The sequence below is a fragment of the Sceloporus occidentalis genome, unplaced genomic scaffold (assembly GCF_023333645.1).
Source record: "Sceloporus occidentalis isolate IW3139 unplaced genomic scaffold, rSceOcc1.0.p SCAF_35, whole genome shotgun sequence".
In the NCBI taxonomy this organism is placed as follows: Eukaryota; Metazoa; Chordata; class Lepidosauria; order Squamata; family Phrynosomatidae; genus Sceloporus; species Sceloporus occidentalis.
In genome coordinates this window covers 938,226-955,164 of record NW_028317015.1, presented here as the reverse complement: position 1 = coordinate 955,164, position 16,939 = coordinate 938,226, and positions in this window count along the sequence as shown.

Below are 16,939 nucleotides of genomic sequence, written 5' to 3'. Positions count from 1 at the left end.
CTTCACTTTGGTTGTGCGGCTCAATTAACAGCGGATTTCTTCCTCTGACCAAAACAGACATTCCGCTAGCCTTGGCTTCTACGTGAAGCAATGCAGAGCCGCTGTGACACCCTCCTTCCATGATCTGACATTATAGACTATTCCACAAGCTAGAATGCCAACAACAAAGAGAAGCGGTGCCAGGGACAACCAAACCACAAGGAGAAAACGCATCCAACATGATTAAAGCAAGCAGCGCACTGATGCTAAGCTGTTAGGGATCAAAGAAGTAACTACATGAAAAAAAGTTGTACATTCACCTTCTTAGACTTTCCCTAATCACGGGACTATGAGAAGAACATTTGCCAAAAATGTCCGGAGAACATTTATAGGGGCTCATTGTTCCACTTGTTTTGTGTTATCAACAAATATTTGCATATACATTACACACACTGATGATATATATCCAGCATTTAAAACGGACGTTACAATCGATGTCTACCCCTGCAGTCATAGGTTCTCCTTTCATACGGTGGAAATAAAATGAATACCAGCCTCGCACATGTGTTATTGGCACCGCTGAAAGCGGGACATAGGAAGGACTACGCTGTGAAATTTCCCAATCAGGAAAGAATGCATATTTATAGGGTCAGCAACTCTTTGGAATGCAGATCACAAAACCACATCAACAGAAAGCCAAACAATCAGAGCGATATAAATATGTACAAGCAGACTGCACTATTAAAGCGGCAGACACACACTGCCTTTGGTATAGAAATACATCAATCAGGTACCCGCTGTCAGCATTTCTGCTAAACGGCACGGAGCGTCCAATCACGAGGATAAAATGCAGCTGTCAGATAATACACCACGTTTCCAATTAATCTTAAGGAGGTGGTCTGCCATAAACGAAAGGCAAAATAGTTATCTATGCCTAAACTAAGAGGGTTACGGAGCAGGTAAGAAATAAGAATGGATGAGCCATTCGCTATCACATATTACTGGCTTTTAGCTCTAAAGTGCATAGCTGCACAGTCTTGGAAGGTAAAACAAGAATGAATGGAAGATGGAGAACATATATGAATATAAAAGACGGCAAAGACGTTTAACAAACACACAATTCCATCCAAACAGTTCTCTACTCCTTTCATCAAACAGGTACATGTTTATTTGCAATGTACGCAGCAGACAAAAGAATTATCTCCAGACATTATAGTCCTTCTCTGACTGTATTCCAAAATCACAGAGGCACTCATTCAAAAAGATACACTAAAGGTGAGGATAAAACGAGACAAATGGCTTTGACGATTACTGGCCATGGCCTGTTCTTTTTTACATTGATGGGAACAGCACCACGTTACCTAAAACTCCTGGCTGATTGACCATGCTGAGCCTCGAGCCTGTGGTGCCTTAAGACATATTGAAGGTAACAGCAGCAGGAACCGGTGTTGTAGGCATGTCACACAAACCCAAACAGTTACTGAACCAATTAGGGACTTGGAGACAAAGAGAAGATCAGAAGTCAAAGTACTTTAGTAGAATCCATTCTCCATGCAGAGGCACACAGATTATAGTGCAGTTTGAGAGCCATTCTGATTTTCCTCAGGGTCAAGAAAGCCAAAGTCTTCTCTATTCTTCTTACTTCTAAAATCAAATGCCCTCTACCAAACGCCAACACAACCCCATAAGAATCTTGCATTACCCATTGTGTCTATCTATAAATGGCAGAAATATCAATGTAAGAGCTCTGCTTCCACATGTCGGGGGGGTTTACCAACACATACATACTGCTCATTTTATTCTGTAAGTGGAACGTCTGCTTTAAGGCTGCAATGTACTAGAATAGTTTGGGTTCTGGGCATATTTTCTGGCATCTTCTATATTTTAGAGAGTTTGTGAGGATCCTGTATTAAAAAAACGATCAGTAACACGTGCTCTTATGCACGTAAATACAGTTCAGTCTGTAGACCCTTTCTGAACACGAACCTTTAGCAGCAGTGGATATAATCAATGAGAACACGACCAAGGGAATGGCAGACAACATTAAACAGTCTGGCGCATTTCGCATGATCTAAACTGAACAGGGCCAAGTACGGGCAGGTTTTTGTTTACTTGTCCCAACCGCCTAGCATCGAATGAATTGTCAATTGGAGAGAAGATGAGAAACCAAAAACATTATTTGCTGTGCAAACACCGCAGTGAGCCGAACATCCACCTTCCCTCGCACAGAAATCACCGGCCACAACCGGGGAACGGCGCTTGGCTGTCAGCCTCTCTTTGTAAGGGATTCTAAGGCCGCTCGAGTGATTTCACACATCACAGAGTCGACAGCAGCCCAAGTGCAGCAGATACTTAATTTGAATTCACGTATTAAAAACATCAGTGATGATTTAAATCAGAGCTGTCAACTGATTGCCTGCAGGCCGGATGCGGCCCCCATGTGGATTTAATCCAGCCCCCAACATAGTCAATGAGTGAAAGCAAGCAGGAGAGGAAATCAATGGGAAATATGCACAAAACAGAGATGGAGGGCAAAGGAAGGATGGGAAAGTGGAAGTGACATTGTTGGAAGGCAGACAAAGCGAATACGGCTTCTCGTACTTTAACGTTCACAGCACCACTCAATGACACCCCTGAAAAACACGTTAGCAGCGCATATCTCCGAAGACACGTATCATTTAACACGTATCAGGTAATATGTGAGCCCGGAGCTGTAATTATAGTCCGTTTCCAAAAAAAAACAAAAACCCCAGGTTCCAGTCTAATAACTGCCCCCTCCTTGTTATATTTAATTCCCATAAAAAAAGAAATTCCTTACCAGTGCAGCATGACCATTTCCCAGGGTGGAGATCCTAAGCATGAAATCAGATTACAGCTCTTTGATGGAAGAAGTGACTAAAACGAAACGTTTAACCCCTTTCCGCCAAAAAGCCTTCGACTCGCCCAAAAATAAAGCGGATCGCACTCTCAATATTGTAAAGCGCAACGTTACGGAATAGAGGGTAACCGCGTTTGGCGGCAGACAAGAATTATTTGGCCCATCTAGTTTGTCCGGTTTTCCTGATGCAAAAACCTTAATCAGTCTCGTCTTAGATTGAGGATGGCCTAATGACTATCCATTCATGTTTAAACTCCCTCACTGTATTAGCCTCCACCGCTTCTGCAGAGAGGCTGTTCCATTAATCTAGCACCCTCTCAGTTAATTACAACATCATTTTATTACAGCTGAACTGAAATGGAGGGCTCATCACCACTATAGAAAAGTCAGCTGACGCACTTATACTGGAGAACGAGGAAAATTCCAAAGGAAAAAAACACAATAATTGCATAAAGCACCAATTGAGAGGCCGCTATATCGCTTTCTTGATGTGAAGAATAATATACTTAAAGTCTAACAAACAGAAACAGGAAACAAACATGTCCAATATATTACAGAGCGCGCTATATCATTATAATGCAGCCAAACATAGAACTGTACAGAAAATTATAGCAAACAGTCAAGTCTCCGTAAGCATTAAAACCATCAATTACTGTTAATGGCAACAATTATAGTTACCCACAATAATAAGGCATTTGGCGGCTTCCAGAGATAACAGGGATGGCATTTTGTCCATCAACACATAACGTATAAGTAGATTTTTTTAGCGGCTCCCGTAAAGCGATCCATGATTCTCTCCCTAGGTCACCTTTTTGACAATTTACAGGTTACTTGCTTGTGTTTTTGCTCCTGAGATGTCTTAGAGATGTGCGCTTAACCAAGACAGCCGCAGTCTGCTCACCATTCCACGGTTATCCTTGTTAATCTCACCAAGAGGTCTTCTTGTGCTCGCCGCGATCAATAGCTACTAAGCAACCTCTGCTGAATCGTATACAGACACACACGACCCACAAGAAGGCCAAGGGAAAGAAAAATGCCATTAGCTGTTCGCCACACACACACATTATATATATATATATATATATATATATATATCACACACACACACTATACAGTATATATCACACACACTATACCGTATATATCATACACACACACACACCATACCATATATATCATACACACACACACACCATACCGTATATATCATACACACACACTATACCGTATATATCATACACACACACTCACCATATAATATTATATATCACACACACTATACCGTATATATATTATATCACACACACACACATCACATAGTACAAATATACAATATTATATCACACACACATATCACACACTATATAGATTACATTACACACACACACATTATATATATATATATATATATTATATTATATTACACATACACACATATGTAATATTAAAAAACACACACACACTATGTATTCTTTATTCTGTAATTGGTCAGTAGTAGAGGTGCAGCTCAAACTGCTACTTTCCCAATAATAAGGCACGTTTACTATTGCTGTCCCAGCAACTACCCCATTACCAATTCCAACATTCCATGCGCAGAAGGTAGGATGTGCACTTTGCGTGACCTCCTTTCCTCCACATTCATGTTTGTATACATACAGATTTAAATAAAATCTTCAAAAGCAAAGTGCAGAACGAAGACGGCGCAATCGTATGTGTCCTACAAATAGAGGGTTCATGAGATGTAATAACTGATAGTTCAGATACAGAAGAAATGTTTCCTGTGCATATACGCTGCAATTCTGCACATGGCGTTCTCTGTATTATATGGAGATATTGATTGAACTCATCATATAAATAAATATATTATCCACATGTAAAAACTACATACAAAAGCCACACTGAGAGATACCAATATATAAACACAACTCCCGGGGTGTTTAGGCCAGGTAGACAAAAACCATGGAAAGTTTAACTGGATAAACAGCATGTCATGATCTAGAATAAAATCCTTGGATTGCACGCACACATATCAACAGAATAAAACAATAAACGAGGACACACGTGGCTGATCAACGCCACTAAACCACCTCTGCTGATGATCTCTTTAAATTTGTCAAAATAAAAAATCTCATATCCCGCGATTAAAGTAAGAACTGAAGAAAATGTTAGATTTTTCAATACCATTCCCAGTACGGCTCTGCTGGAAGACAAAGCCAAACCTTACCCCAAATACACTGCAAAAAAAAAGTCTTAAACTCATCGCCACTGACTGTTTAGTGAATAAATCCCATTTTCTCATGGGACATGACAGCATACGTTTATGATCCAGAGAAACATTATCAAAAGACGCTGCGCAGGGTAATGAAGGGCCCTATAGAAAAAGTAAGACGTAGCGCAATACATACAAATAGTTTGCAGGTACTTTTATATTTTTGAGAATTACACTATATTAGTAAAATATTCAGATCTAAACAAGTGGCTAAAAACCACTTTAACTCATCGGTGGCTCCAAAAAAGCATTTTCTAGAGATTTCTTGCTGCCTGTCCTGGAACATAAGCCAAGAGACACATGAGAGTCTCGCAGGAGAACAATAAAGGAGACTGTGCTTGCGCTTTGTGCGTCAGCTTCCTGTCTGCCTTCACACACATCCAGCGAGACAACCCAAAACAAATCACACCCAGCACCAACCTAACACTAACCTTCAACTTAACAACAGACGACGGCGGCAAGCGCCGTGCAACCAGGGCCAGTCTGGATAGTTCACAAAGCGGCGTGAAAAGTATTTTACTGCTCCTTTCAGCCGTGGGGATCTTGAAAGCGAGCATACAATGCAACCCAGTATCGGTTCATCCAGAAGGCTGGATAAGCTGAGGGACAGAAGACATGTGGAAGAAAAGCCACTAAATAAAAAATAAAAAAAACTTTCCGCAACTTCAGACGCGCTGATAGAAGATCTTCCATCCTGTCTATCAACGTACGCCTGATACCTGACATTCTGGATCCTGCGCGGGGTGCAGATCCAATGTAAACAATCTATACGAGAATATAAACATTTTACAAGCGACAAACACAAACCACCGGCCGTGATTTTATTATATACTGAGTAACGATCCCATTCCTGGTATCACACTCACTCACTCATATAAACATTGAGTGCACACTAGGGCCCCCTGGCACGTCACTTCCATAATCTGGTTTAAATACAGAGGGACATATGTGATTATAGACCAGGACAATGGGGAATAATCAATTAATACACCAACCCCCACCACACATGGGCTGCTGCTGTTCCAACACAGGCCTGCTGGTGTCTGAGTGTTTTGTGTGTGGGGTGCAGAGGTTAAGGGCCCCCCATTCAATCACATGCACTCCCCCCTCACACACACACACACACACACAGGCCAGGGGGAAGATAAGCCCGGTGACACTTACCTCCCCTGATGTGCTACACCATCAATACAGCTTTGTGTGAACCACACAGAAGAAAAGAGGAGGGGAAGCGGTGTGTTCGGGGCGGCCCGGCCTGGCTTGGCTCCGGCCGGTTAATGTGCAGGTTTCCGAGGGTGAGTGTGGGCCGCTCCCCCGGAGGTTAGTATCCTGAGGCCTATGGGGGGTCACAGTAAGCTGAGCACCAGCATAGCTCCTGGGGTGGTGCTGAAATAAAGGGGGAGGGCCGGCTTCTCCCGGTACCTAGAACAGACTCTATGTGCCTGTGTGAGACTCTCTACCAACTGACTCCTCCTCCGCCTCCAACCGCCCCTAACCCGGCCCATTCTCCAGCAAACCGACACCTCATTGGACGACACGCGTAGTCTTGCCCGCCCTCTCCTGCTGTAGAGACAGATTCTGTCCTATTACAGAGCGCAACAAAGTGATTTAAAAAAAAAAAAGAAATCAAGAGAGAAAAGGCAGGCAAGGGCGAGAGACCGAGAGAGTGCAACATCCGGGGATTCATGACGTATCTCCCTGTGCATGCCGGGAACTGTAGTCCAAACAGAGTCGAAGCAATGGCTTCCAAAGGTTTTGTTTGGCCATTCATAATTTACAGAAACACCTGACCGCCCCCGCATTCCCCCACAGCGTGTTTTGGTGTTCAGATACGAATAAAGAGATACACGGAGGGCATCATGAAAGTTGGCTGTTTGGCTTATTATGACTGAGAGGATTTAGAAGGAGGTAATAATAACGTTTATTATTATTATTATTTATTGATTTATATAGCGCCGGCAGTTTCCATAGTGCTGTACAATGGGTGACAGCACATAACATACAAAAAAGAAATACCAAATAATCCTTGAAAATGAACCTCCACATTCGCGTATCGCGTCGGCAAAACACATAAACGGCTAGAATCAACGACAGGACAAAAAAACCACAATATTGAAAAAAATACATCTTTTATTTCATCTAATTATGATAAAATAATAATCTTATAACAATATCACCAAACCGCCCAAGCTCAGTATACGTTCTTGTGTATTATATAAAAAAAAGAAATCTATTTTATCATTTTGCTTTTTTAACTCGGTCTTGCAGCCGTTATCTATTATAGTTTTGTATTTTTTGATATATTTTCCTACAAATCTCATACCCACTGCTAAGAAGTCTGGATGTGTCCATCAGATTCCGTAGAGGTCCGTTGTCCAGGCGGGATTACTGGCCTCTACTCCACGGACGAGCTCTGGAAGTAATCTGTCGGCCAGGAAATAGTTATACGAGAAACAATAAAAATCAGAAGATATATTTTTTACAAGATTAAACTACCCTGAGCTATGCTATTTATAGTATGTTAAAATTATGTTTTACCCCAAAAATCAGAATCCTACAGCAGGCTCCTGTAACTTTCACAAGATCAGGAGAGGGCTGGCACTTTCTGGCCCCAGGGGTAGGAAAAGCCAAGCGGCCCCATCGGTTCCTTGTCTCCCGATTAATTGTTTATTGTTTTATATAGCGCCATCAAATTCCGTGGTGCTGTACAATGGATGGACAGGACATAACAAGTAGTATATAACATAACAATTTGACTTACAGAGACAACAGGTGAGGAGGGATTTAGGGTGTATTACACAATAGGTAAAGACAGATAGGCTGAGAGCATTCCAGAGGATGAGTGTGTGTTCAGTTAGGTATGCTTATGTTAGCTTGTGTATGCGTTAGCGTGAGTGTGTATGTGCTAGTGTGAGTGTGTATGTGCTAGTGTGAGTGGGTAAGTTTGTAAAAGTGCGAGAGTCAGTGATACACAAGCTAACATAAGCACACCTAACTGAACTAACACACTCGTACTAATATACACACTCGTACTAACACACTTGCATACTCATGCTATTGCACACTCCCGTTAACACACACAAACACATATGCTAATACCTGCATACTCTCTTCCTCACTCCCTTGCCCACTTCCCCTTCTACCTCACCCTGAAGGCTTCTTTCTAGCTTGCACGCTCTTACTACGGGATCACGTAACATCACGTTAGGTGACGCCGCTGTGGTCTTGCCACCACTTTGAAGAATTTTGGGCTGACCTGGGTACCAATTACCGCCCTGCCTCTCAGACCAGCCCACCCCTGCACTAGATGCAACTCTTGCTGGTGGAGTTAACATATATAACATGTCCTATATTTTCTGATCTACCCTATTGGTAGAAAACTATAGACTAGTTGAACTTTCTATCAGGGAGCGTCTGTTTGACATGGAATACGACATTTCATCACTTACACTTTCCTGTTTTCTGATTCAAACAAAACAAACATTTTAGATAGTATATATGTATAATATGATATACTAATAAACATTTTTGAAGAAAAGGTATTCCAGAACAAGTGGAGCTGGACTAGCTTCGGGAGTATGGCAGATACATCTAGTGCTGCCAGAGGTGTGTTGTTGTCTAAGAGGTTGTGTTTCCTGTTTTTGTTTGTGTATCATTGTCTTTGTACGCTTGAGATTGACTTGACTATAGACATGACTACACGTGAACAAATACACCCTTGTCAAACTTAAGACTTAAGTCACAGATTGGCTTCATACAAGCGATACAATACAAAACACAACTCAGTGTACTAAAACTGGGTGTTTGAGTATATTATAGGTATTTTCACCATTTATACATTTGCAAAAGATCTATCAAAATTGGTAAAATTAATTATTTGTACATCATAAACACATATCGTTACATATTTTTTTTCCATTGATTTCTGATTTTCTAACAATTAGAATAGTTTTTTCTTAAACATATAGGTATTTTAGTATTGTGTCATTTGTTAAATTAACCCATTGTGCAGCACTGTGGAATATGAAGGCGCTATATAAAACAAGAAATAATACCGGTAATAATAATGAGTGATGTGGCAGCAGAAATATGAAATAGGTGAGGTACACAAATCACACATTAGATAATGTAGAGAGAATATAGCCAACGTACTGTATATCCAGGTTTCTTTATCTGCAATGTGAGTCCATGATGCACCGGTAAGACTGTCCCCAAAGCACGGTCTCACAAAGTATTGTGTCTTTTCTCTGTAGCTGAATCATTCTTGAAATATCTCTTTGCCTATCCTCCCTCTTCTATTCCCTGTAATTGTTTTGTGTGTCATTTTGCACTTCCCTATCTCGCCTCTAGAGGCGCTGTGCTCCCCCACCGTTTATAATGCAGCTGCAGCTTTATGTGACTTCTGGGACCCTTCCAGCTCACTAAACCTGCTGGGAAACTGCTCTGCAGCCTTGAGACTTTGTGGTCCTGATCACCAGAAACTGACTGATAGGATTATTAGACTGAGCATTTATAGCAGTTCATATAATACAATAGAAAATCTGGTGGTAGAAGAGAAATGATCGGTAGTTTTTCTGACAGCAGTAGGGGCAAAGCTTTACCTTGACCTTTTCTTGGTAACTTTCGTGTTCATAATCATGCAGCGGATCGATAGATTTCCCAAATGCCACGTGTTTGTGAATAAGTGCATTTGGCCTACATTCAGAAAACGTGAATACTGACAGATGCATTTATATTTATTTCCTTTCAGACGTCTGAAATAGATTATCGCATCTCTTAGATATTGAAAGAAAAATATAGATGCCATTCTGATATAAAAGTGTTTACAGAGATGCAATGTGTTTGCCGGGTATGCATGTATCACACTGATTCGTTGTGCTGTGTAAATAACATGCTAATATGTAACATGTTTGTTTTTAAATTAAATTGTATAAATAAAATGTAGTATCCGCTCACGTACATGTGATGTGCAGCTGATGATTTCGGTTGAGCTCCAGAACCAATATTCAGAGGGCTGGGTATAACTTCTCATTGTGTGAGGAATAACAGTAAGACTTGTTTGAGCCGCCCGTGTAAAACCCTCACCTTCGAGTATTGATGATTCAACAGGGTCACAGCCGTCACACCCTACCTACCAAGAACACTTTGCCTACGCTGAAGATCTATATCTTCATAGCTGTTTCTTTGCTTGGCTGAAAATAACTTTACAGTTAAGGTCAAGTGTGTTTTGCAGAACCGGAGTATTTATTCGGAGAGTAGCGTGCCAGTTCCAACAGTCATGCTCGTCATTCTACACTTATGGTGTTTGTGGCTGACGGGACCTGAGCCCAGCTAGGTCAGGTCTGGGAGTTACATGGAACCAGGCAAAATTATTTTGTGTAAAATACCTTTTTGTGAAAAAATAGCAGCCTTGCTGTGGCTTCCATAAGGCTACCACCACACATGTTGGGGAGCTATAGGGGTTCACTGTTTTACCTTCCATGGCCGTACTTATTTGACATTATTATTCCCTTAAATATGGTAATTTATAGGAGCAGTAGGCTGGTTTGGGATAAATCAGTTTAGTACATCGCACGTCTAAATGTCTCACAAGGTAGGCTAACCTCTGGACCTTCTCGATAATGTCTGTTGGGTTACCGTGTCTTGAAACACAATCTTTTATACAGAATGGATCGTTTTATGGAGCAAGTTGTCGTCACTTGGCAGTGTTTTTAGCGTGCGCTCGTATTACTTGATATAGACTATATTTTTACACTCAGTTTCTGCGTTTGGTTTGCAGCGAGAGTTTTCTCTCTTTCCGCTACCTCGGCATTGGCCTCTTTCTCGGCGATGCAGCCAAATGCTTTTTCTATTCCCACTCGTCTCATCTTTATTAACCAGCCAGTCAGTCTTAAAACAGCCAATGTAATCTCCAATCAAATGTCTGGCAATCTATAAAACACCTAATAACTTTTTCAAATAGGTGCAGACAGCCAAGAGAAACATGGGGATTAGAGCAATGAAAGAAGTCAGAGGCGATGCATGGTATGTTTAGTATATCCATGAACCTTTACATCTGTATATATAGAGACGCAGATACATAACTACATGTGTCACCTCTTCCTAACACATCCCAGACCATATATGTTCAAAGAAGCGTGTTCTGTTACAATCTCTTATATCACTCGTGTAATACAGGGTCAGACTGGGGATGACGAATTGGTTGTGGAACTTCCAGTTCATCAATTCAAATATTCTCATTCTGTGAAAATATAGCTCTTTCTTTTTTGAGAAAACCAAAAACCCTGTTTACGTATCCCCTTCACTCTCGTAGAATTCTAAAAGATCTCATCTGGTGCCTGTTTCCAGCATCCTGAATAATCAGCAAACCTTATCCTGGGTTTGGTTCCCTTATCCTGATTAGATCAGCGCAGATCAGATCGCTTTAGAGTATTTAAGTATTCATTATTAACATGCATTTAGTTACAGATGTTCTAAAAAGATTCCACACAAACACACACCCAAGGATAAGACCATTATACTAATAGAAATCAGATGCTGACCCTTGATAAGGATACCGCAAGTAATTATGGACCAGTTTTGGGTAGGAAGGTTCTTGCAGTGGATTTTCTGCTGGGTGCAGTCATAGAATTAAGGATCATCGTGGCCATGCGCGTTCTATGGACCAACGCACAGCTCAGCGTTGGCTATAACCCGTCTCTCTCGCTCAGAATATTCTGCTTTGCCCTTTGATGTGGCTGATGCTTTGATAGGATTGCTAAATGACATTTTTCAGCAGGAGATGTATCCTCAAGACATTAATGATTTAGATGACATTTCAGTATAAAGTGCACCGATGCCTAACTGTGTACATAAAAAAGCACATTTTATTCCAAAATGCACTGCCGCTTCAGAATAAGACAAGTGTAAAAACACATAACCATACAATGGAGGCATTTTGAGGAAAGACAAAGTGGTAAATAGTCAAACTAAATATGTGTTATATAAAAAAAAATAGTTCTGTGATGTTCCTTTCGGAGACAGATAGATATACAGCTTACTGAATACTGCAGAGATCCTTAATATCTTCATTCATAGAGATTTGGTAAAAATACTGTACATGCTGCGCCGTCATGCGTTATCCGCTGGGTATAATTGGTGATAGGGGCAGGTTAAGTTATGTATATGCGGAGCCCTCCCTCTTCAGGATGTAGGTGGGTGGGTCTACTGAGGCCAGTGGGCGGTCTGTTAATGCCGGTGGGCGGTCCTGCTAAAGTCACTAGCCAGTCCGCTGACTTGGCGTGCCGGGCTAGCCCCAACTGCAGGATAATTGAATGTGATTGGAAGGGGAGTGGGGCGTGCCTCAACGCCGCTCCTGTGACCCGGGGATTCTCCATGGAGACCCAGAGAAGCGGTGCTTCACCCGGAGTCTCTGGGCAAAACCCGGAGAATTGCCTGGTATGGTTACATAGCATGGAGCACATATACAGAGAGGCACATATTGTTTAATTCTTGCTCCTGCAAGGAAATGTAGATGGGGTTAGGGAGGCGCATAAACTGATGGAACATCACTGAGAGATGTATAAGCTTTAATAGTCGAGCATTTTAATTTGTGACAAGCTCATAAAGAACACATTGCAAGACTGACCTATACCTCCAACAGTTCAGCTCTTTGTGGCCTATTATCTTCTAACGCTTGGTGCTGGCAGAGAGGGCAGCTGGCGGTCCTCTGCAAGCATCTCCTTAGACACCGACTGAAATTCATGGTTGCAGGATAAGTATGGGCTGACCCTGCATGTACTCTGAAAGACTCAGGCTGCAGTCTCCGGGTGTCTCATCCTCCGCATTATATGATAAAGTGTGCTTTCGTTGCATTCGGTAATATAAAATATTTTCTGTCTCTGGAGTTTTGGGATTTTCACTCAGTCTTGAGGATGCTGTTGAAATCTGTCAAGCCCACCCAACCAAAAACATGCGCTACAATGGGGAATGGTTTCTCTCCTTCTGCTCCATCTCGGCCTTGGTGAGGCTTCCCCATCCGTCATCTCCTCACCCTCTCTAAGCTCTCCTGTTTCTACCGGTAGATCATCAGTTATATCTAGTTGGGATTGTTCACTGTCCTCTGTCATCATAAAGCAGGCCAATATACAGAGGATATCCCCAAATATCATCATCACCAGAGCCTGCAGAAAAAGATAAAAACTAAACCAACGGAAGGGATATATAAACTCTTACAGATGTTTCATGAATAAAAATCAAAATAATAGGAAAGACAGACAAGAAAAAAATGTGAAAACCTTCCAATAGTCATGTTAGTATCGGAAACGGCACAGACCCCGATCCCATCCAGCTGACGCGTTCCTCTGCGTTTCCAGGTCATCAGGTGAGAAGAATCCTACATCCTGAAGCTGTCTCATGCCGTCCGCCGTCGGCTGCAGCTGGCATCCGGTGAGTCTCTGTGACTCGGGCACCCAACTACATTTACTCTTATAGAGACCCAGTCACTGACACCCTTAGATGCTCAAAAGTCTTTAGAGCTAGTCTATGCAACTCTGTGCTGTTCCCGATAACCTTCCCTACCCTGAGTCCTCCACACGTCCCCTTTTCCCTACTTCGGCTGCATATTTGGTTCTTACCCGGCTATTGCTTTTGGATTTCGGCTTGTGCTTTGGCATTTACTCTGATACCTGTTAACCCATTACTAACCCTGGCTTGTTCTACAACCACACATCCATCTGATACCTGTTAATCTGTTGCTGCCCCAGCTTGTTACATGACTATGCTTTTGATAATCAGTAACCCATCATTGGACCATTCCACAGTGATTGCCCCTGATAGCTGTTAAGGATTATACAATAAAATCAATTCAGGAAATCATAAAAAATTATATTTAATTGGTGCTATGGAGACACATAAGTATACTTGGAGCTTACCCTTATGGGACGCGAAAAAAAAACAAAAAACGTACGCATTGGCAGCCCCTTTGACTGCCCCGTCCGTATGCACAGACGTTAGCCCCTTTAACTGCCGCACACGGGCACTTTGTCTCCGATCGGCACCGTTGCCGCGACACCTAAGATCCCCCCTTACATACCCATTATTACTGATCGGCACCTCTCGTTGCCGTGACATCCGAAATCAGTGGATGTACACAAAATATATTATACACTAACTAATAAAACTCTGTTTACTCACCTCCGAGTTCCATGGGATAGACGGGATGACGACACCAGACGTGGGATAGACGGGATGACGACACCAGACGTATTGACGTCAGACGCCGGAGAACCAAGATGGCGCCCGGCACGATTTAAAAGAACCACACATCATTATGGAAATCACTCCTGATGAAGCCACACACTTGGCGAAACGCGTTGAGGATTTTATAGAGCTCTTTTTAAGGACATTTTTATTTGCTTTTTAATATATCCCTCTGCGGATTGTTGTTATTAAGCTTTTAATTTTGGCACCAGCCTTAAATAAATAGTATTTTACCCCACTACATTGTGGATTGAATTCTATCTACCCATGAGATACAGACACACACCAGTGGAAGACTGGTACAGATCCGGAGAAGTTGGAGGAAAGCAGAGGAGGAACGCCAAATACATATGGGCACTGTATCTTCATGAAAACCGTAAGTGTGTTTCTACATTTGCGTACCGAGACAACCGTTTGATACCGCACCATTGTGGTCCCTATTTGTTTTTCTGCTTCCTTACATATACCTCCTATACGTCCACCCGGAGGATTTGATGGTTATGAAGCTTGATTACACATATACATTGTGAGTGCATAGCTTTGACACACAGTGTCACCATCTGCGCACAATACTACACTATTATTGTTTCTTTCTGTTTTTATGGTTTGACCGGTATACACAAGCGCCCCCTAGTGATCTTTTGTTCTAAATTCCCACACCCGGAGAGTGTTGTTTTACGGGTTGCAGCTGGGTATCCGGTTCAGCGACACATAGGAAAGTATATTGATCATTTTTTCTCTATATACCTTCTTTCACACTGGTTTTCATCACCTTCTTTTGATCCTTATGGGACGCGGCCAGGACTACCCGCTGACCGGAACATTTGGGTATTAACCCGAAGAGCCAGAGAAGTGGTGTGCCTCCCGGGGTCTCCGAGTAAAACCTGGAGAGTTCCCGGGTATGCATATAAGATGATGTAAAGGTAATGAGATTAGAAGATGCATGAGCCTTATATATCATAAGTGTAAGATCTTGACGCATGCACATAAACTCCACATGGAGTCCATGCAACCTTGACCCATATCTCCAGCAGTTCAGCTTTGAGGTGCCGTCAGAGGACAGCTGTCTTCTCCTGCAACCATCTCATATGCTGACTGTGAAATTCATGGTTGCAGGGCAAATGGAGAATGGACTGCTCTAGTACAGTATATTGAGCAGATCAACACGCTATCAGCAATGTAATTTGCGGTCAAACTAAAAATAATTTAAGCAAATGTCAAGATGCAGAGTCAAGAAAATAAATTTGGCTGAAGACCAGTGATGTATTTACCTTCAGCGCTACTCTAAGTCTAACCCAGGTTAGCGGCATCTGTGGCCCCATCTGTCCCACTGTCCTGGTCAGCCTTGGCTAGAAGACGTCACCGCTTAAGACTAACACATTTATTCCTATGGAATGTTGAAAAACTTTGTTCATTGTAGACACAGGGGTCTCAAGCTTGTTCCACCTCATGGCAAATTATTATGGTATTTGTGCTGCTATACAAACCCTGACTACTATTAATAATACAGTTGCGGATCTGCATGCAGGGGAAGCAAAGCAGGAAAAAGTGATATTTTGTGAGTGTAAAATGTGACATTACCAGTAGAGGGAGCCAATGGTCATACAATCTAAAATGTAGCAAAATGGCTAAATAAATTGGAATTTTGCTTTTATACTGTAGATTTTCATCAAACTCAGTATGTAGAAGCACAAGGAATCTTTTTTTTGCAATACATGAGTATTTTTTAAATCATATCTTCTTGTATTTCTGAAAAATTATATTTTACTTTAGATAAGTAGTAAATCTGACAATTTACCAGGCTAAAATACTCACTTGATTGCTTAATTAATTGTAAGCCAGTATCACAGGCAGCCAGTGCCCTCTAGTGCTTATCGACTAACATTTTAAATAAAATATTCATTAAGGCAGACTGATAAACTAATAGCCTGTCCTAGAGTTTGTGTTATTGTCTCTGAAATAGCAAGCCCTTAGAAGTCTCCTTAGACAGCCGGTTAATAGGAATGTTCTATGTCTTGCTTCTCTACAATTCTAAGGCTGGTCAAAGATCAGTAAAATTGAGTCGAACAGCAGCCATAGAACTCATGATTTTAATGGGTTGGTTTTTTGTTGTTTTTTTTTTAAATACAAAGTCGACAGATTGCAAGGTTTCGCTAAACAAGTAGTCACGTTATTGATAGACCAAATAGGGCAAGTTCTACCTTAGCTTTCTCTTGATTCCAGAAGACTGAAATTGAAGTCTAAAACACTAAGATATACATAGAGTGTAGAATCTATTCTGTGTTCAAGAATAGTGTCTTCCAATGAGAAGCATATTTATCTACGACACTTCCATAGGCCTAACCCAGTGCCAGCTCCTTCACGTCACTGTCCTTACTGCGGAGGACCAGAGTATGACATCATATCACAGTGCTCGCCTTTTAAGTTCGCACAGGGCCGGGCAGAAGCAAACTATGGAGCCCTGCGGGCAGCAGTTTTCAGATGGATCAATACATTGCACTATTGACACCCCCAGCAAATGCTCCATTTAATTCGCAACCTTGGATATAGGAGTTACCTTGGAAGCTGCTTCT